A 21463-nucleotide genomic window follows, 5' to 3' on the forward strand; every position below is an offset into this window, starting at 1 on the left:
TAAATCTTAACCAAATAAACTTTTTTTTTTGTCATAAGGTTTTCTTCTGTTGGTTTCTTAAGTACATCAGCTCAAAACTAGACATAGGTTTGAAACTTCTTTTTTTTTTCTTTTACTTTTTTTTGATTTGAAAGTCAGATAAACAGAGGAGAGACAGACAGGAGGAAGATTTTCAGAGCATATTCATTGATTCACTTCTCAAGTGGTCGCAATGGCTGAAGCTGAGCCAATCCAAAGTCAGGTGCCTGGACTTTCATCTGGGTCTCCCACATAGGTGCGGAAACCCAAGAGTTCGGGCCATCTTCTACTGCTTTCACAGGCCGCAAGCAGGGAGCTGGATGGAGAGTGGAGCCACCATGATTAGAGCCATGGCACATATTGGATCCCAGCACATGCAAGGCGAGAACTAGGTCATCGTGTCAGGCCCTAAATGTTATTTTCAAATTTAAGGTATACTGTGATATACATACATACATACATATATATATTTCTCATTTTTTATATATATATGTATATATATATATATATATTTCTCATTACACGCAAACACATAATACATACCAACAGGGTACATTATGATAGCCTAGTGGCTTAGTGCTCAACTTACATGAACTGGGATCCTATATGGGCTCTGAATCATGTCCTGGCTGCCCCACTTTCCATCCACCTCCCTGCTTCTGGCCTGGGAAAGCAGTAGAAAATGGCCCAAAACCAGGCCTCTTTGAGTTTATAAGGGAAGAGGCCTTTTGATTGATGTCCTAGTGGGCAGGATCAAGTACCAGCCTCTGTGAACTGATTCGTGCACTTGAAATCTTGCCCTTCACACAAATGGGCCATTTCTAGCATTAGCTAGATGATCCCAGAAGTTCCCGATTGTGTCCTGCCCTATACACAGGTTATGCATGTGCCTTCTACTTTGGTCACCTCATTTCTGAGTGTCACCCTAATAACTCCAACAATCTCGGTTCCCCTAGGGAGCTGCAGAACATTGTTCTCCCTAATGTCTTAAAAAGACGTATTTGATAACTGTGATTTTAGCTTTTTAAAAATGCTGTTATGAAGTCTCTTAATTTGGAGGACAACACTCATGCAAAGTTTAGTAATTCCTTCAGTTTCCTTTTCTTATTGGAGTTCTTGTAAGTGATACTCTTTATTAGATGTGTTGCTTTAAGGCCAGAATAGAGGAGAATGTATTTTTTAAAGAGTTTAAATCAGACACCTCCCAGGGTGTGAGAGAGTTACAGCCTGTGTTCCCACTGCCCCTCAAGCAAGTGCCATTGTTGCCTGGTTCTTGTTCACCCAGCATGATTTCAGTTTGTCATGCATTCCAGAAATCTCATCACTGGGGTTGGTACAGACTCATTGTCTCTTCTTAGTGATGAAGCTGGGGAAAGTATAGATTTGTTACAGACTGGAATGAGCACAGCTCAAATGAGTATCTGTCAGGGTGGGACTTGTGTTGAAACCCTCCCATCAGGTTCTCCCAGCAGGCTCCCAGTTCCTCAGCCATGGTGGGAGAACATGGCACTCACATGGCAGCTGGCTGGAGCACTGACTGCTGGTTTCTAAGTATCCTATGATGTTAGTGCACTGGATGCTTCATGTAAAGTAGGAGAAGCTTTCTTCCATAGGATGGTGAAATCCTAGAGGTGGATGAAGTGCCACACAGAGGCCATGTCTGGTTCTCACGAGACTGTGGAAGCAGATGGGCTCAGCATTCAGGAGGGATATTTTGTCCTGCTCTTGCTGGGCTCTCCTTGCTGCAGACACCTGCCCCCAGCCCAAGACTGGGGGCATTGCTCTTGCAGGAAAGGCATCATAGACATGTGCATGCCACAGAGAGATTGTCCTTGCTATGGTGAAGCTCGTGGGAAACCTGCAGGGATAGAGTGGGCACCTGGAGAAGAGGTGTACATAGCATCTCCTGATCCTCCCTGGAGGTAGTCTGTTCCCTCTGGGCCAGCCCATTGTTCCTGTCCTGTGCGTGGGGTGGATGCAACCGGAGTGCAGACTTCACCTACATGCTGTCGTCACTTACTCTTTGTTTTTTTAAAGATTTATTTATTTATTTATTGGAAAGTCAGATATACAGAGAAGAGGAGAGACAGAGAGGAAGATCTTCCGTCCGATGATTCAAGTGAGCACAATGGCCAATGCTAGGCTGATCCGAAGACAGGAGCCAGGAACTTCTTCTAGGTCTCCCACACGGGTGCATGGTCCCAAAGCTTTGGGCGGTCCTCGACTGCTTTCCCAGGCCACAAGCAGGGAGCTGGATGGGAAGTGGAGCTGCTGGGATTAGAACCAGTGCCCATATGTGATCCCGGCAGGTTCAAGGTGAGGACTTTAGCTGCTAGGCCATGCCGCTGGGCCAATAGCTGTCTCCATGCTCTTTTGTCCTGCTAGGCATCTGAGAGTCTTCAGGGACTTACTTTAGAATCATGTTTGTGAGATGAAAGCCTTGTGTTGAGCCCAAAATGATAGACACAACCTGCAAATCTAACACTGATGTGCCATTGGGCCATCTACAGCACGTGATGCAGTCTGTGGTGTCTCTGCACTTGTTGTAATTCGCAGAACTGTGGAAATAAAGTTTTTGACAACATGGTGACATCAGCACAGTGTCACCCAGAGAGCGAACTGAGGCTGTTTTCTATGTGTCTTTATTCCAGGTCCCGTGAGGCTTTGCATGAGTTTGCTGTAGGAATATTGCTGAGTAGGACTAAAGTCTGGTTCCATGTCACCATCAAGGGTGAGTAATATCCAGATATATATGAATGACCTTTGTTGAAGCATTATGTTTACATGTTATAGAATAATGTATAATACAGAATTTTCTCTTTTAATCATATATACCTTTATAGTTCCCAAAGATTTGATACAATCAAATATCTGTATAACTATTACTATTGCCCATTCATGGAATTCTCCTCACCTTGCAATGTTGAATCTCTGCATGTTTTAAACCCTAAAAACCTGAAACAGGATAGGTATAAAAGGAATATTCTATCACACAATCAAACAACTGAATGAATGAAAACCTAATGCCAGAGTCATACGGATCAGGGAAAGAGTGGAAGATTTCTCATTAATATCTGGAACAAGACAAGGAGTCTGTTATTACCACTGCTATTTGACATTGGGCTTGAATTCCTCATTAGAGCTGTTATGCAAGAATAAGTAATTCAAATTGGAAAAGAGAAAGTAAAATGATCTATGTTTGTAGATTACATGATTCTATACATAGGAGAACCTTATGACTCAGTAACGAGACTATTAGAACCTGTAAGAGTTTGGGAAGGTGGCAGGATACAACATCAATGAATATAAGTCAATGGCTCTAGTGTTCACAAAAAAACTGCAGTGCTGGAAAACAACTAGCCAGAACAATCCCTTTAAAAAAGCAGGAAAGAATCTTATGTATATTGGAATAAACCTAATAAAAAAAGTGGAAGGCCTCTATGAGGAAAATTACAGAACATTGGAAAATAGAGAAGAAAACATTAATGATGGAAAAGGCTCAGAAAGCACTTCTATCATCTAGTATAGTAGGAAGCTTCTCAGGGTGTAGAGAGCAAAGTGAAGAGTGAGTTCAAGGACAAGGAAGCAAATTCCGTGAATCAGGCATGTGATGGGTGGAAACCCTAACGTAATTGCTGCTGGCTGAGCCAAAACTATTCCTCTAACCCACCACAGGAACTGAGCATGTTCTAGAAAAGTGTGTCTTGCTATGAGACTGCTGGCACCAGTCTGCAAGTGCAAACACAGGAGGATAGAAAGTGAGCATTGGTTTTATTGTTTGGCATATAGGAGAATTGAACATAATAAAATTATTAGAAACCCAAAATCTGCATGATGTCATCATGTGTCACCCAGTAGGTGAACCAAAACATGGTGTGACTTGAGCTAATCATAAAGGAAAAGCAACTGTTTTCTGAAACAGTAGTTAAGGCTTCAATCTTCACTGCTTCAGTAGAACAGAGGAGCAGAAGATGAACTTGTGTCTGATCTCTTTGAATTTTGACAATCCTTTCAGTTTTTTCAGTTTATTGCACTTAACACTGGAGTAAATTGAAGGTGAATATTCTTTATCAGATGTGTTGATGTCATAACCAAAACAAATCAGTACAGTTTGTAAAAGATACATTTATTTTTATGTGAGAAGCAGATTTACAAAGAGAAGGGGAGAGAAATACACACACACACATATATATATATGAAACAGAGAGATAATGAGGAAGATCTTCATCCACCAGTAACTCCACAAAGGATTGCAATAACCAGAGCTGAACTGACCCAAAGCCAGGCGTATCTTCAAGGTCTCCGACGTGGGTGCAGAGGCCCCAGGACTTGGGCCTTCCATGGCTGCCTTCCAAGGCTCTAGGAAGGGAATTGGATTAGATGTGGTTATCTAGCACTCAAGTTTTGCCCATATAGCATGCAGGTGCTATCAGCAGAGCATTAGCCTGTACCACCTTGACCCCCACAATACACTGCTGAAAAAACTAAATTCAGGCCATGAAACTGATAGGAGAAGGTTTAGAGCAAGAGAGTTGGAGCTGGGGTGATGGGAACTCCCATCTCGGCTTAAGGAAATATCTCTGTTTAAAGTCCTTGGATAGTGTCTTGTGCCACAGGTGACCTTTTAACATTATGTATTTACTTATTTAAAAAATGATTTACTTATTGAAAGTCAAAGTTCCAGAGAGCAGGAAGAAGGAAAAGAGATCTTCTACCCACTTGTTCACTCCCCAAGTGGCTGCAACTGTCGGGGCTGGACCAGTCTGAAGCCAGACACCAGAGGATTCTTCTGGATCTGCCTCTGAGATTTAGAGGCCCAAGGACTTGGGATATCCTCTGCTGCTTTTCCAGGCACTTTGTCAGGTGGATCTGGAAGCATTTCCCCTCTGAGTGCCAGCCCTGAAGATGGCAGTTTATCCAGATAGGACACGTTGTTGTTTCGGCTCTTCAGCTCTGCCATACATTCTTGAACTTCACTGTGTGCAGGGTTGGTGCAGACCACCTGTCCCCCCTTAGTGCGGAAGCTGAGAAAAGGAGGAGAAGATTGGAGACTGGGGTGTGTGCATCTCATGTGAAGAGGAGCCCCATCCTCCCTGCCCCTCTGAGTCCCCACCCAGCACAACCCAACCTGCTCTGCTTTCCCTCTCTGAGACCCTCCCTCAGCCCTGAGACTCGCTGGTGACTCACTGAGGTTCTGTGGACTGTCTTCTGCCTGATTTCCCCCTCCTACCGCCCCAGTTTTTCTGACCCCTCTCTCTGTTGTGAGCTTCTCATTCTGGATGTTCTGCTGTTGCCTTTAAGAATAGCAGGTGCAGGGTATCAGGGGTGGGCCTTGTCTGGACACCCCAACCACTTGTCATGTGCTCTCCCAAGACCCTGCAGGCTGCCTATCCCCAGCATGGGGTGGGTGGGCTTAGCACTTACATGACAGCTGCTAAGGAGCACTGACTGCTGGTTTCAAAGCCATCTATCATGTTGGCGCAGCGGATGATTTTGTCAGTGTAGGTGTAGCAGCAGTAATTAGCCGACTGAAGTGATGCCTCATAGACACCATTCATATGTGTTCTATCTGAAAGAAGGACAGAGTGGGAAGAGACCTCGGTGGGAGGCAGCAATGTCCCAGTCTGTACTCACCCTCAGCCCAAAGCAAAGAGGCTCTGTAATGGAATCCCAAGTCGCGTTGGGTCCCACACCTCCCTGTCTGCTTTTTTGTTCTGGTAGGTCTGTAAGATATAAGTGATTTTTGGAACTTGTTTGTCAGATGAAAGCATTCTGTTGACTCTGAAATGCTAGATGTGGACTGTAAATCTAACACAGATACGCTTGGGCGTCTACAATCACCTGATGCAGTCTACTGTGTCTCTATGGGTATCGGGATCTCTTGGATTCTAGAAAGAAAATGGTTTTTCATCAGCACAGTGTCATAGGTACAGTACTACTCAGTGAAAAAAAGAGGCTATATTCAATCTTTATTCAATTTTTTAAAATACTTTTACATTTACTATGAAAATACAGCTGAAGTTGATTAGCATATACTTTCTAAGCCCCATTATAGATGTGAGACAATGTCTTCTTAAGTAACGTTTCAAGAAAAAAAAAGACAGTTTTGAATTCCAAAGCTTTTCTAACTTCATGGGTCTAGCAAGGGGCTAAATTATGCTTATTAGGAAGGCAAGTGCATTTTTAAACTTTTCCCGAAAATAGCTCATCTAATAAGACAGTTGGGTACTTCTAAAAGTATTTACTTATTTATTTCATATGCATAGTAACAGAGAGAGCGGGAATGATGGAAATTGCATCTACTGGTTCATTCACTGATGGCCACAGCAGTGGATTCTAGGTCAGGCTGAAGCAGGAGCCTGGAAATCCATCCTGTCTCCCAAATGTGTGGCAAGGGAAGTGAAGGAGAGGGGGGAAGGGAAGGAAAGAAAGTCAAAGGAACAGATGGAAAGGGAAAGGAAATGAAGAGAGGGAAGGGGAGGGAATGGAAGGGAGAAGTAAGGAGGGGAGGAGAAAGGAGTAGAGAAGGGAGGAGCCTACTTCAACTGGCATTCATATGTAATGCAGGTATCGCAGCAGGCTTCAGCTGAACATGCTGTGTCACAGCACACAAGCCCAAATTGAGTGCTTTTTAAAATACTTCACTAAAAAGTGAAGATCTCAATTGGCCTGTCTTTTTATTTGTAACTGGCATATGAGCTATATTCTGTACCTACCACTTATTATGAGCAATTTATCTAAGATTCCTATGCCTTTGTGTTTTTATTTGTGAAATTAAAAAAAAAAAAGGATGTGCACAATTAGAGATAACTGCTGATATGCAACTGCTTTTTGGTTTTCTATCCAAGGAGAAGGGCAATTTTACATTTCTTCTACCTAATACTTAGCCACAGGTTAGAAGGGATCAAGCTGCTGATGACCATAAGGCACTTCAAAAAGTGGCCACTTAGTACATGAGAAGTCCTGGACAAGCATTTGTGTAATCCAACAATACAGTGAGCACGTGATTGTTTTAATCCTGGGGTTTATTCTCTGTCTCTTACAATATTTGACACCTTAAAAACTTTAACAACCTAAGAGGTCCCAACCATGCTGGATTTTCCAGTTCTCCCACAGAGTACAAGATTAAAACCAACAAATGCTGAGCCCTTGTGCCCTGCCACCACCTTCCTGTCCATCTCAGCACCAAGCTTCTATTTCCCTGGCCCAAATCAACCAGGTAGTTAGATTCCATCTCATGATCCCCAAGTCCACTAGAGTCATATCAGTCCATCTTAACTACCTTTGGTCCTTTGTCCTGCCTGCTCAGACTCCAGTGAAGGCTCTGGTGCAGGGACCTCCTCCCTCCTGTCCTGCTCCTGACCAAACCCTAGTGCTGCCACGTGACCTGTGGCAGGGTGTTCTGCCTTCCTTGGGAAATGTGAGCTGGGTGACCTGTTTGCAGTGACATTGACCTTTCTATGATACTACCCAGTTACCAACATAAATAAAATACACATGGGACAGTATCTTCAGAGGGTGACTTACCTGGATGGTACCATTACTTCTCAAAGTGGTTGTTTATGTTGGGTATACTGAAGCATTTCAACATGGAATTGCAACCTTCTTTTCACAATTTTGTAATCAGTCATCCTATGATCTAGCTAAATTATGAGCTAAGAGTAAGTGGAAAATAAATCTGCATCTGTGCGAGTTTTTTCCCAGGACCAAAGGCAGAGGCAGGTCAACATCCCACTGCTGTCTCGAATAAGTTCTTATTTGTGCCAGAGTTTATTTCCTGAAGCGCAAAAAAATGTCTTCCCCTGATCTTAGGTCACCACACACTTGGCCACCAGTAAGAATTCTGGCAGGACTTACCAAATGGGTTGCTGGCCTGGACTCCAAGGTTAGCAGCCAGAATGAGGAAGGAGAGGGCAGTCATGGAGAGTGTCATCCTCACAGCAGGCAGGCAGAGCTGGGCTGCGGGCTCCAGATCTCACTACTCCCTGACTCCCTAGGTATTTATAAAAAGAGGAAGATCAGGAAGTCTCAGTGAAGGGATCAATCACAGTGTTGTTCATTGCCTTGTAGTAGTCAATGCTCTTTTCTCTGAAAAAGGGGAACAAGGCAGAGAATGAAACAGGAAGTAGGGAATATGGATAACTTGGGATTTTCCTAGGGTTCCAGTAGAAATGGGCAGAGAAAGCATGTTTCATAGATGAGAAGAGTCTTCCCTCTAGAGATGCATTGAACCCCTGATTCAGACCTTGGGATGGGGGCTGTGGCTCAGCACTGGGCTGTAGTGGACACGGTACTTGACCATTTGCATCTTTATGTTATGAATCTCAACTGATGGGAATGAGCCGGTAACAATCAGTCTAGCCCACCATGAGGACACATCGCTATCTTTCCAATCAGTGGTCATATCAGTACCTACACATTCCGTTCTGGACCCTGATGTACCTCAAATCTAGAATCAGGGGTGTCCCCCAGAGGGGAGACTCTAACATGTAAACTTGGCTGTGAGATCCCTCACACAGAATCTTCCAGTGAAGACCCATCAGATTAGGGTTGTTCTTGCATTCATGGCTTCTCCATTTTCCATTGTGATGATAATTTATTACTTACTAATTTAATAGTCAGGAAGCATTTATTAAGTTAAACTTTGTTCTTTATTTCTCTTAGACTGTATCAATACATTTTCCCTGACTCCAGTAGTAATTCCTGGTGGATAAGTCACAGGTTTTGTGTTACACTCATTCCTATTTATCAAATTATGCAAGGAGTCTTCCTGGCACAATGTGGTGGGGTGGCAGGGACCCACCTTTTTAGGCCATCCTGCCTCTCCTGGGGTATGTGTTTAGGAGGAAGCTGGAATTGGGAGCTAGAAAAGGTATTCAAGTGTAATGACGGATATGGTCACTTGAGGTTTCCCTGAAGCCAACCACCACCTCTGAATCAAGACAAGGTGTGTGTAAGTGAACACAAATGGTGGGACACACTCTCTCGATAACCTTTTAGATGTGTGGTTGCTAGGTTTAAAAATGCCTCTATTGATGGGGTGGATACCACACTACGGGTGGTGTGAATGTGCAAGTACAGATGCTGGATGATGCCACCAAAATGAAGACAAATAGTCTTCCAGTTTACAAGTGAAATTTTAAGTTTTTAATAATCCAAAATTTAGGAAAATAAGAATCTGAGGTTATCAGAGATCAAATATTAAGTAGACAAAAATGATGTATTTCCTTTGAGCAAATACTGGCACTACCTGCAATGTGGGCATCCAAGCTGGGAGTCAGTTTGAGTCCCAACTGCTGTTCTTCAATCCAGCTCCCTTCTGATGATCTGGAAAGGCAGTAGAGGATTGCCCCAAATACTTGGGCTCTGCATTCACGTGGGTGACCTAAAAGAAGCTATTGTTGCAGCTCCAGCTGCTATGCCATTTAAGTAAAGCAATAGATGGAAAATAATCTCTGTGTCTCTGTTTCTCTCTCTTTTCTGTATGTGAGTAGGTGGGGGGCTCTGACCTTCATATTAATAAATTAACCTTTAAAAAAACACTGTTTTCTAAACTGCTGTCAAAACATAAATATTAGCCATTTTAATTAATGTGGTAAATTTCATTATTACCTCAGGAGTTTTTTTGTTTGTTTCTTAAGAGCAATTCATTGTTAGAAAGTTTTTGGTTAGTTATTAAAAGTTTTTCTTCTGTTGCTTTCTTAGACATATCACCCCAAACTAAGCATAGGTTTTAAACTTTATTTCTGAATTAAAAACTATCTTGTTTAGAATTCTGGGCTATGGTTTGACCAAGATGTACTAATGGCAAATACGTATGTATCAGCTTTAATGGAGATGTATGCAAATTTGATATCAAACCCTTTTTGAATTTATTTACTTGATGTTGTATTTTAGAGGAGAAATTTCTTCAGCATTTACCTCTAGGAAGAAATACACCTAAACCTTGGAAGTAGGTGAAAGGCTGATAACACACTTTCAATGGCACACAGGAATGTCATCCAACTGTCCCTGGTCAGGGCTCCTTGAGTTGTAGGGGAGTAACCTTTTAATCAATGTCGTAGTGGGTAGGAATCAGACCCCAGGTTTCAGAAGTTATATATAAACTTGAAGACACATCAGTCTAGCACCAAAGCAAGTGATTTCTTCTTCTTCTTTTTTTAAATTAAGATTTATTTATTGGGCCTGGCATGGTGGCACAGTGGTTAAGGTCCTCGCCTTGCACGCCTGGGATCCCATATGGGCGCCGGTTCTGGTCCCGGCAGCCCCGCTTCCCACCCAGCTCCCTGCTTGTGGCCCAGGAAAGCAGCCGAGGACAGCCCAAAGCTTTGGGACCCTGCACCCGCATGGGAGACCCAGAAGAATTTCCTGGATCCTGGCTTTGGATCAGCATAGCATCAGCCGTTGCGCTCACTTGGGGAGTGAATCATCGGACAGAAGATCTTCCTCTCTATCTGTCCTCTCTGTATATCCGCCTTTCCAATAAAAAAAAATAGTAATAAAAAATAAATCTTTTAAAAAAAGATTTATTTATTTATATTGGAAGGTTAGATACATAGAGAGGAAGAGAGAGAGAGGAAGATCTTCTGTCTGATGCTTCACTCCTCAAGTGGCCCCAATAGCTGGAGATCAGCCAATCCAAAGCTAGGAGCCAGAAGCTTCTTCCAGGTCTACCACCTGGGTACAGGGTCCTAAGGCTTTGACTGTCCTCTACTGCTTTCCCAGACCATAAGCAGGGAGCTGAATGGGAAGTGGAACTGTCAGGACATGAACCAGTGCCCATATGGGATCTCGGTACATGCAAGGTGAGGATTTTAGTCATTAGACTACCACGCTGGGCCCAAGGCAAGCGATTTCTAACCAGTAGCTAAATCATCTAAAGGTTCCAGGTTTTGTCTTGCCCTATACACAGGTTATTTATCTGCTTTCTACTTTGGTCAACTCATTTTTGAAAATTTATTTTATTTTTGGTGATTTTTACGTAGTTGAAAAGGATGGATGCCAATGTGGATCACTGATTTGGATGGTGAGAGTTGATCAGGGAATACAGATGAGATAAATGTTTCCAACTTTTTTTTTCTACCTGTGCATTGAGCAAGGTAGGAGAGAATGAGAAAGGGCTGCACCCAGCAACCCAAGAGCCTCAGTTCCCCGGGGATGTGGGATGGCTACTCAGTGTCATCCAGAGTTCCCAGTGTGGAGCATGTTCGGAGGGCACTGATCAAGTGGTTTCAATAATTCTGAGATGCTGTTGATTTTGTTGTTCCAAGGTTGAAGAAATCGTTCCAAGCTACATTGTCTGACATAGTCTATATCAGAGTCTCTACTTGCCCAGATAATTGCTGTCAACGCTGGAAGAGTCGTCTAATTTGTTCTGTCATCCATGGTACTAGATGGTTTCTCTAGGCCTCAATACGTATGTCCCCCATGCACATCTCGCCAGCTCATTTCTGGGTGTCATCCCAGTGAACTCCATCAGTCTCAGTTCCCCTAATGAGCTAAAAATGGTTCCCTCACTGATGCAGTCAACACAGGTTTAATAGATTTTCTACCCACATTAGAATGAGTTGTGATTTTAGCTTTTTTTTTTTTGCACACTTATTTATTTTTATTGGAAAGTCAGTTATGCAGAGAGGAGGTGAGACAGAGAGGAAGATCTTCCATCTGCTGATTTACTCCCCAAGTGGCTGCAACACTAGGGTGAAACTGATCCAAAGTCAAGAGCTTCTTCTGGGTCTCCCACATCGGTGCAGGGTCCCAAGGCTTTGGGTCATCCTTGACTTCTTTCCTAGGCCACAAACAGGGAGCTGGATGAGAAGCAGGGACACTGAGATTAGAATCGGCACCCGTATGGGATCCCGGTGCATGCAAGGCGAGAATTTTAGCTCCTAGTTTACTGCACCCGGCCCACCATTGTAGCTTTTCAAAAGGTTTATTTGTTCGTTTTACTTAATGACAGAGCAACAGGGAAAGAGGAAGAGAGGGAGAAAATAGGAGAGAAAGAGATACAGAGAGACAATTTCTCTCTGCTGATTAATTTCACTAAATGACTACAATAGCCAGTGCTGTGTCAATTTGAAACGAGGAGCTAGAAATTCAATCCTGGTGTCCCATATAGGCAGCTGGGACCACACACTTGGGCCAACCTCCCATCCCCTCCCACGTCCATTAACAGGGATATGGATCTGAAGTGAAAACATCAGGATTTCTTGGACCGTGACACTGGTGCCCCTCAATGATTTCCTACCTGACTCACATCTACCTCTACCACATACTGTGAGATGTTAAGAAAGTTATCTAAAGTATCTATGATTAGTTTTTTCATTTTGAAAATTAAGTTAATAATTGTACATAGACCTCTGTATAATTCCTGATGTTATGCCAAAAATGGATCTAACACTTAGTTCTGTAGGTTTGTTACAAGAAATCATCTTTAAGGCACTTAATAGTATAAGATCTGCACTTTTTAGCTTAAGAGAATGATGGAGGGCCTGGTATGATGGCTCTATTGGCTAACCCTCTCCTTGTAAGAGCCAGGATGCTATACAGGCTCTGGTTTGTGTCCCGGCTTCTCCACTTCCCAATTAGCTCCTTACTTGTGGCCTTGGAAAGCAGTGGAGAATGACCCAAAGCCTTGGGACCCTGCATCCATGTGGGAGACCGGGAAGAAACAACTGGCTCCTGGTTTAGGATTGACTCATATCTGGGAATTGTTGCCATTAGGGGAGTGAAACAGTGGATGGAAGATATTTCTCTCTGCCTCTCCTCCTCTGTGTAAATCTGCCTTTCCATTAAAAATAAATGAATCTTAAGAAAAAGAAATAGAATGATTGAGTGAGCATCACGGTTCAGTGGATTGAGCTGCTGTCTGCGATGTTAGTAACCCACATGGAGTTCCAGGTTAGTCCAGCTGCTGTACTTCTAATCCAGTTCTCTGCTGATGCTCCTGGGAAGGCAGCAGAAAAGGACACCAATAACACCCACATGGGACACATTGCTTAGGCCTGCACCAACCCTGACTATTGCAAAAATCAGGAAGTAAACCAGTGAATACAAAAGCTCTGTCTCACTGACACTCTGCATTTCAAATAAATAAGTTGATATATGTTAGGTAAAAAATTAAAAGTTTAGATGAGTTAGGTAGAGTCATTTGACAGGTGCCACACTTCCTTACCAAAATGACTGTTTTATTCTAAATACCAGAAATGGTCTTGTCTTTCTTTAACTTTTTCTCTGTTCAAAATGCCATATTTATTTTAATGAGGTTTTATCTATTACTTTTACTCTAAGGCAGGCAACACTTGTATGGGAGGAAATGATTGGGAAAGGAGCTGGGCTGGACAATGCCAGCCATGGGAAGCTGAGTTTGGATCTCTCACATGGGTGGCAAGGATTCAACTACTCTCAGAGTGCAGTGGCAGAAAGCTATGAATTCAGGAGGCAAGGCCACGTCTGGAACCCAGACTTTCTGATATGAAGTGACATCTTTTTGTTTTAAGATTTTATTTATTTTTATTGGAAAGTCAGATATACAGAGAGGAGGAGAGACAGAGAGGAAGCTCTCCCACCCATGGGTTGACTCCACAAGTGGCCTCAATGGCCAAGGCTGAGCTAATCTGAAGTCAGTAACCAAGCTTCAGAAGGAAGCCAGTAACCAGGAACCAGAAGCCAGTAGTTTCTTCCGGGTCTCACATGCAGATGCAGGGTCCCAAGGCTTTGTGCTGTCCTTGACTACTTTTGCAGGTCAAAGCAGGGGGTTGGGTGAGAAGCAGGGCCTCCAGGACATGAACTAGCACCCATATATGGGATCCCAGTGCGTGCAATGCAAAGACATTAGCCACTAGGCTGTCACGCAGGGCCCAGGGGATGACATCTTGACTGAATCTTACCTGCCAGACTAAACACTCCCCCCATCTTACCACTGAGGACATCTTACTCTGAGTTGTGCCAAGGTCCTAAGGGAAAAAGAACATCATCTCTGAAAGACAGAAACACAGAAAGACACTCTTCCTCTATCAGGATTTAGCAGCTGGCCTGCCTGTTGGTAAACCAGCAGACCCTTAAATATCATGGCTCAGCAAGGGCCTAGGCCCACCTGCACATGAATGGCCTGGAATGCATGTTTACATTGCTCTAAGGAGGGGTTCACCCTCCTTGTGAGGGCTGGGCATTGGACCCACTGGTTCAGATGCCTGTGTCCCATGTTGGAGTGTCTATGTTTGAGTCTCAGGTCTACTTTCTGATTCCAGCTTTCTGTTTTGGTGGACTCTGAGAAGCATCAGGTGAGGACCAAAAGATTAGGTCCTTGCCACCCATTTGTGAGACCATGGATTGAGTTCCTGGCCCTGATGCTAGACCCAGGCAGCTCCAGAAGTAGCTGACATGAGAGGTGTGAATCAGCAGATAGGCAAGTTCTATCTCCCCAAGAATGACAAATTCAGAACCTAACAAGGTAATGAAAAAGACACCTTTAGGCAGGTTCTGATAGAATATCTCAATTAAAAAGATGCCAAGAAAATCAAAACAAGTGCCAGAAAGTCTATTGCAAGATTGTTTGCTAACTTTCTCTCAAAGAAATAAGAAGTAAATTGGCTTTGAAATACTGTATTGCATGGAGTGCTGGAAGGATTATGAATGTGGCCATTTACATTTTTTAAAAAGATTTATTTTTATTATTTTTTTTAATTGGAAAGGCAGAAATACAGAGAGGAGAGACAGAGAGGAAGATCTTCCATCCGATGATTCACTCCCTAAGTGAGCGCAACGGCTGATGCTATGCCGATCCGAAGCCAGGAGCCTCTTCCGGGTCTCCCACGTGGATGCAGGGTCCCAAAGCCTTGGGCTGTCCTCAACTGCTTTCCCGGGCCACAGGCAGGGAGCTGGAAGGGAAGCGGGGCTGCCGGGATAGAACCGGCGCCCATATGGGATCCCAGGCGTGCAAGGCGAGGACCTTAACCACTGTGCCATCACGCCGGGCCCTGGCCATTTACATTTAGCTGAACTATTTGTTTTTCAACTTTAAAGATGGAAGTTTTTCTTTCTTTAGAGTCTCAGAAAGCTCATTATTTGTGTCCATGGGCTAGACTCAGTAAATTGACTCTGATGAATTTTAAAAAGATAAAATAATTCATTGCAATGATGTATGTAGAAACTTAAGAGAAAGCAGCACTTTTGCCACAGCCAATATCCTGCCCTGGAGCCAGCAGCATGGATGCTGCCAATTCTGCTGCTCAAACAAGTGCTAATTGTGAACTGTGGTCACAGGAAATGGGCCCTGCCACTGCCTCTCACCCAGTGTCATCTGGGTGGAGTACCCTCCACTTCTGCTTTTTTTTCAACAAATGCACCAGGCTCAAAAGTCAGCAAGGAGGAACCAGATTGGCTAAACCTGAGAACGATTGTGCCTGCCTGGTTCGAGGGTTTCAGGGGAGCGTCTCAGTCATCTGGTACAGTAGAAAGTGGTTCAGATTGTAGTGAGCATAGTGAAGAATGAGTTCAAGGACAAGGAAGCAAGTTTGGTGAACTAGCCATGTGATAGGTAGAAATCCTAACGTGAGTGCTGCTGGCTGTTCTGAAAATATTCCTGTAACCTGAAATAGGAACTCAGCATGTCCTTGAAGAGTATGTCTAAGATGGAGTTGCTGTGAGACAACTGACATGAATTTGCAAGTGCAAACACAGGAGGACAGGAAGTGAGCATTGGTTTTCTTGTTTGGTAAATAGAAGGAGAATCGAACAGGAAAAATTATTGGAAACCCCAAATCTGCATGATATCTTGATGGTTCTGAAGAACCAAGATGTTTTCTGCCTTTTGTAATTCCTGCCTTAATGGCTTGGATAGGGGCTGTGAACTCTAGCCCTGAGATCGGCAGGACACCTGGTAGGTCACGTAGACCGATTACTCCTCAGGAAGGTGGTACCTGGTATTTGATAAGATCCACTGCCCTATAGCTCATCAATTTGTGATTTTTGGAAGTTGCTTGCTTCAAACCCACCAATAGAAACCTGCTAAATCATGACTGTATAATTAATAGCCTGAAATATATGAAAACACTTGGCTGTTCAACCGGGGGGCTTTAGGGCTCACTCTCTCCTTTTTTCCCTGGGGTTCCTGCAGCAGCCTCGGCCGCAGCTGCCCTTCCCCTGCCCAGCCCTACTGGGCAGGGAAAGGTGGCTGGGAGAACTAGGCTAACCTGAATAAACCACTTTTATGCCTTAGCACCGACTTCAGACTTGATGATTTTCTGGGGATATAAAAGTCTGGCACAACAGTTCCCATAGTAGGTAAACTAAAACATGGTGTGACTTGAGTAAATGACAGATGAAAAGAAACTGTTTTTGAAACAGTAGCTGAGGCTGTCTATGGCAATACCACCCTGAACGTGCCTGATCTCAGCGGCTAAGCAGGGAGAATCCTGGTTAGTACTTGGATGGGAAACAGTAGCTGAGGCTTCATGTTTAAGTTTTTGAGTAAAAAAGACAGACATAAGATGAACTTGTGTCTTATCATTTCAGCTATACACTCAGGTTTTTTTTTTTTCAGTCTATTCCACTTAACATTGAAGTAAAATGAGGCTGGATATTCTTTATTAGATGCATTAATGTTATACCCAAAACAGAGCAATTCATTATTTTAAACAAATGTATTTACTTTTATCTGAGAAGCAGATTTAGAGAGAAGAGGAGAGGAAGAGAGAGATTTGTAGAGATATAAAGAGGAAGATCTTCATCCACCAGTAACTCCACAAAGGACTGCAATACCAGAGCTGAAGTGATCCAAAGCCAGGCGTATCTTCAAGGTCTCCCATGTGGGTGCAGAGGCCCTAGGACTTGGGCCTTCCATGGCTGCCTTCCAAGGCTCTAGGAAGGGAATTGGATTAGATGTGGTTGGTAATCTAGCACTCAAGTTTTGCCCATAGAGCATGCAGGTGCTATCAGCAGAGCATTAGCCTGTACCACCTTGACCCCCACAATACACTGCTGAAAAAACTAAATTCAGGCCATGAAACTGATAGGAGAAGGTTTAGAGCGAGAGAGTTGGAGCTGGGGTGATGGGAACTCCCATCTCAGCTTAAGGAAATATCTCTGTTTAAAGTCCTTGGATAGTGTCTTGTGCCACAGGTGACCTTTTAACATTATGTATTTACTTATTTTAAAAATGATTTACTTATTGAAAGTCAAAGTTCCAGAGAGCAGGAAGAAGGAAAAGAGATCTTCTACCCACTTGTTCACTCCCCAAGTGGCTGCAACTGTCAGGGCTGGGCCAGTCTGAAGCCAGACACCAGAGGATTCTTCTGAATCTGCCTCTGAGATTTAGAGGCCCAAGGACTTGGGATATCATCTGCTGCTTTTCCAGGCACTTTGTCAGGTGGATCTGGAAGCATTTCCCCTCTGAGTGCCAGCCCTGAAGATGGCAGTTTATCCAGATAGGACACGTTGTTGTTTCGGCTCTTCAGCTCTGCCATACATTCTTGAACTTCACTGTGTGCAGGGTTGGTGCAGACCACCTGTCCCCCCTTAGTGTGGAAGCTGAGAAAAGCAGGAGAAGATTGGAGACTGGGGTGTGTGCATCTCATGTGAAGAGGAGCCCCATCCTCCCTGCCCCTCTGAGTCCCCACCCAGCACAACCCAACCTGCTCTGCTTTCCCTCTCTGAGACCCTCCCTCAGCCCTGAGACTCGCTGGTGACTCACTGAGGTTCTGTGGACTGTCTTCTGCCTGATTCCCCGCCCCCCCCTCGTTTTTCTGACCCCTCTCTCTGTTGTGAGCTTCTCATTCTGGATGTTCTGCTGTTGCCTTTAAGAATAGCAGGCGCAGGGTATCAGGGGTGGGCCTTGTCTGGACACCCCAACCACTTGTCATGTGCTCTCCCAAGACCCTGCAGGCTGCCTATCCCCAGCATGGGGTGGGTGAGCTTAGCACTTACATGACAGCTGCTAAGGAGCACTGACTGCTGGTTTCAAAGCCATCTATCATGTTGGCGCAGCGGATGGTTCGTGGGGTGTAGGTGTAGCAGCAATATTTAGCAGACTGAAGTGAAGCTGTCTGGATACTTGGTTTATTCTCTGATCCTGAAAGAAGGACAGAGTGGGAAGAGACCTTGGTGGGAGTCAGCAATGTCCCAGTTTGTGCTCACCCCAAGCCTGAGGCCTGAGTTCCATCTGGGTCCCACACCTGCTCTCATGCCCTTTCATCCTGCTAGTTATCTGAGGGCTTTCAGAATCCTTTGGAAGCTGTTTGTGAGATGGATGTATTGTGTTGGCTCTGAATTTTAGCCATGGATCTCAGATCTCATATGGACATGTTACTGGGATGTCTAGAGCAAATGACAGTGTGGGGATTCACAGGACCCTGGAATCGCGGTGTTGTCAACACAGTGTCATCAGCACAGTGTCACCCTGAGAGAAGTGAAGCCATTTTTAACATTTATTCAATTTCTTTAAATATTTGTATATTTGCTCTAGAAATATTGCTTAAGTGGATTTTTATATGCTTTGCAAGCTCTGTCAGAGATGTGAGGCTATGTCTAACTATTACTATTTTTTAAAGCAAGACAGTTTTGAATTATAAAGCTTTTATAACCTCATAGGTTTAGTAAGGGGACTACATTAAGCTCTTTAATAGGGAACAGCATTTTTAGATCATTCCTTGAATAACATCTAGTAAGACACTTGGGAATTTTTAAAAATATTTGCTTACTTTTTTCAAAGGCAGAGTTATAAAGAGAGAATGGAAAAACCCTGGTCTACTGGTTTGTTCCCCAAATGGCCACAATAGAGGGGTCTGGGCCAGGCTGAAGATACTAGTCTGGAATTCCATCCTGTGTCCGTAGTGGGTGACAGGGGTCGTAATATTTGAACCATCCTTGTTGTTTTCCAAGGTGCATTATCAGGGAACTGTATAGGCATTGGAGCAGCTAGGGCTCCAACTGGCACATATACGGAATGCTGGCTTCACCACCAGCTGCAGCTGAACCTGCAGCTGAACCATAATTTGTGTTGCATTTTTCCCAAGGAGCAAAGACAGAGGCAGTCCACACTCCACTGCTGATCTAGAATAAGTTCCATAACCATCTTGAGGTACTGTCCCTAGAGAGTAACATATCCTCCCCTGATCCCACGTCACCACCCGCTTGGCCACCAGTAAGAATTCTGGCAGGACTTACCAAATGGGCTGCTGGCCTGGACTCCAAGGTTAGCAGCCAGAATGAGGAAGGAGAGGGCAGTCATGGAGAGTGTCATCCTCCCAGTGGGCAGAAGGGCTGCGGGCCTCACTGCTGCTACCTGAATCCCCAGGTATTTATAAGAAGAGAGCAAGCAGGAAGTCACAGCACAAAGGTCACATATGCTGTTCTTTGCTATCTAATAGTCATCTAATAATTAATGTTGTTTCTCTAAAAGAAAAAAAAAGGGGAAGAAGAAGAGAACGCAGCAGGAATTAGGGAGTAGAGATTACGTGGGATTTCCTAGGGTTTGAGTGGAAATGAGCAGAGACATTGAAGATTTCTCTGCATACCCTTCCTAAAACTCTTCTGCACCTCAGCTGTTGACATATGCCTTGTTAGAGTTATAAGCCAGTTTGGACTATCCTAAAATCTGCCAAGTTCAGTAAAAATTATGCTTCAACACTGTAAACTGCTAAATACTAAAATGAAAATATACATGAGGCAGCTGAATAGTAGTACCCTATATCCATTTTAAGGTGGATAGAAGTCAATTATATATAAACTAAAACTGAAATGTCAATCAAGTACAATCAAGTAGTCACAGGGTGTGGTTAAGAATCTGTATTTTTTAACATATTGGTTACTCAGTATCATGTCAGTTAACTCCATAATGTTGTAAATTGTTGTTGATGTTGTGTTGGGGCTTTAAATGGTTGGGATAATATCCTGCCAGCTTTGCCTTCAGATCAGAGATGGTCTCCCCAAGAAACTGTTGAATGTGTCTGGACAATAAGAGGCTGGACTCTATGCTTGGCACATGCCTGCAATGAAAGAATCTTGACTGGATTTGAGCTGTAATATTGCAACAAGGTGGAGGAATCCACCATGGGGGGAGGGACTAGGGGAAGGGTTAGGGGAATCCCGGAGCCTATGAAACTGTCACAAAACGAAATGAAATCATTGAAAAAAAAAAAGAAATGGGCAGAGAAAGCATGTCTCATAGATGAGAAGAGTCTTCCCTCTAGAGATGCACTGAACCCCTGATTCAGACCTTGGGATGGGGGCTGTGGCTCAGCACTGGGCTGTAGTGGACACGGTACTTGACCATTTGCATCTTTATGTTATGAATCTCAACTGATGGGAATGAGCCGGTAACAATCAGTCTAGCCCACCATGAGGACACATCGCTGGTGAACATGGGCTATCTTTCCAATCAGTGGTCATATCAGTACCTACACATTCCGTTCTGGGCCCTGATGTACCTCAAATCTAGAATCAGGGGTGTCCCCCAGAGGGGAGACTCTAACATGTAAACTTGGCTGTGAGATCCCTCACACTGAATCTCCCAGTGGTGTCTCCTCGGTTAGGGTTAGCTGCAAAGTCTGTGTTTCTAGAAGGCCCTTCAGAGTGGGGTTCTTCTTGCAGTCATGGATCCTCCAATTTCCATTGTGATGATAATTTATTACTTATTAATTCAACAGTTCAAAAAGCACTTATTAGACTTTTTATTTCTTAGAGTGAATATGTTTTTCAGGACTGCAATACTAATTCTTAGTGGGTAGATCCCTTCAATTTACTATAGCATCCATCAGATTCTCTTTCTCTAGCAATTGCATTTTAATCATATCAGAGACAAAGGTGACAAAGGTCTGCTGTCCACCGGTTCAGTCTCCAAATCCCAGGAATAACTGGGGCAGGGCCAGGCTGAAGCTGGCAGCCAGAATCTCAATCCAGAGATCTTCAATGTGGAGTGGCAGGGATTCAACTTTTTGAGCCATCACTGCCTCTCCTGAGGTATGTGATAGGAGGAAACTAGAATTGCAAGCTACAACAGAGACTGAATTCAAGGAGGGATGTGGGCATCTTAACGGACCTCTAGCATATTCTGTTTTCAATGGTTGTTTACCTGATGTCTCCCTGGACCAACCACCATCACTAAATCATGACAAGGTTTTGATGTGTGTGTGTTTAAAAAAGCACCTACCATGACATCCACCCTCTTAGTAAACTTTCAATCATGTTCGAAGAATGTCTAAAGATGCGGTGGATACGACACTATAGGTGGTGTGAATGTGCAAGTGCAGATGCAGAGTGATAACACTGAAATGAATACTGCCGAGAAAATTTTTTAACTTTTGCAATAATCCAAAATTTGGAAAGAAGATTCTGAGTGAGGTTATTGTTAGTCAAATATTCAGTAGACCAAAATGACATATGTTCTTGGAGCAAATGGTGGTTAAAAACACTGTTTTTAGGGTTGGTACTACCTGCAATGCTGACA

General features: G+C 43.7%; 3 long non-coding RNA genes across 3 annotated transcripts in view; 1 reads left to right on the top strand and 2 right to left on the bottom strand.

Annotated features, from left to right (window-relative positions):
• Positions 1-21463, top strand: part of LOC121170435 — a 70394-nt gene that overhangs the window by 13744 nt on the left and 35187 nt on the right. Inside the window, exon 3 of the long non-coding RNA XR_005885957.1 lies at positions 2670-2749. This is a non-coding gene — a long non-coding RNA (uncharacterized LOC121170435). The remainder of the gene's footprint in view (positions 1-2669; positions 2750-21463) is intronic.
• On the bottom strand, positions 4971-19531 carry LOC121170436. The gene is made up of 4 exons (XR_005885958.1): positions 19183-19531; positions 18049-18088; positions 5443-5546; positions 4971-5042 (listed from the first exon to the last, which is right to left on the bottom strand). It is a non-coding gene; the product is annotated as an uncharacterized LOC121170436 (long non-coding RNA).
• LOC121170438 lies at positions 16584-17534 on the bottom strand. Its single transcript, XR_005885960.1, has 2 exons — positions 17243-17534; positions 16584-16878 (listed from the first exon to the last, which is right to left on the bottom strand). It is a non-coding gene; the product is annotated as an uncharacterized LOC121170438 (long non-coding RNA).

This window comes from Ochotona curzoniae, unplaced genomic scaffold (assembly GCF_017591425.1).
Source record: "Ochotona curzoniae isolate NIBS_2020 unplaced genomic scaffold, NIBS_Ocur_1.0 scaffold_2453, whole genome shotgun sequence".
Taxonomy (NCBI): Eukaryota; Metazoa; Chordata; class Mammalia; order Lagomorpha; family Ochotonidae; genus Ochotona; species Ochotona curzoniae.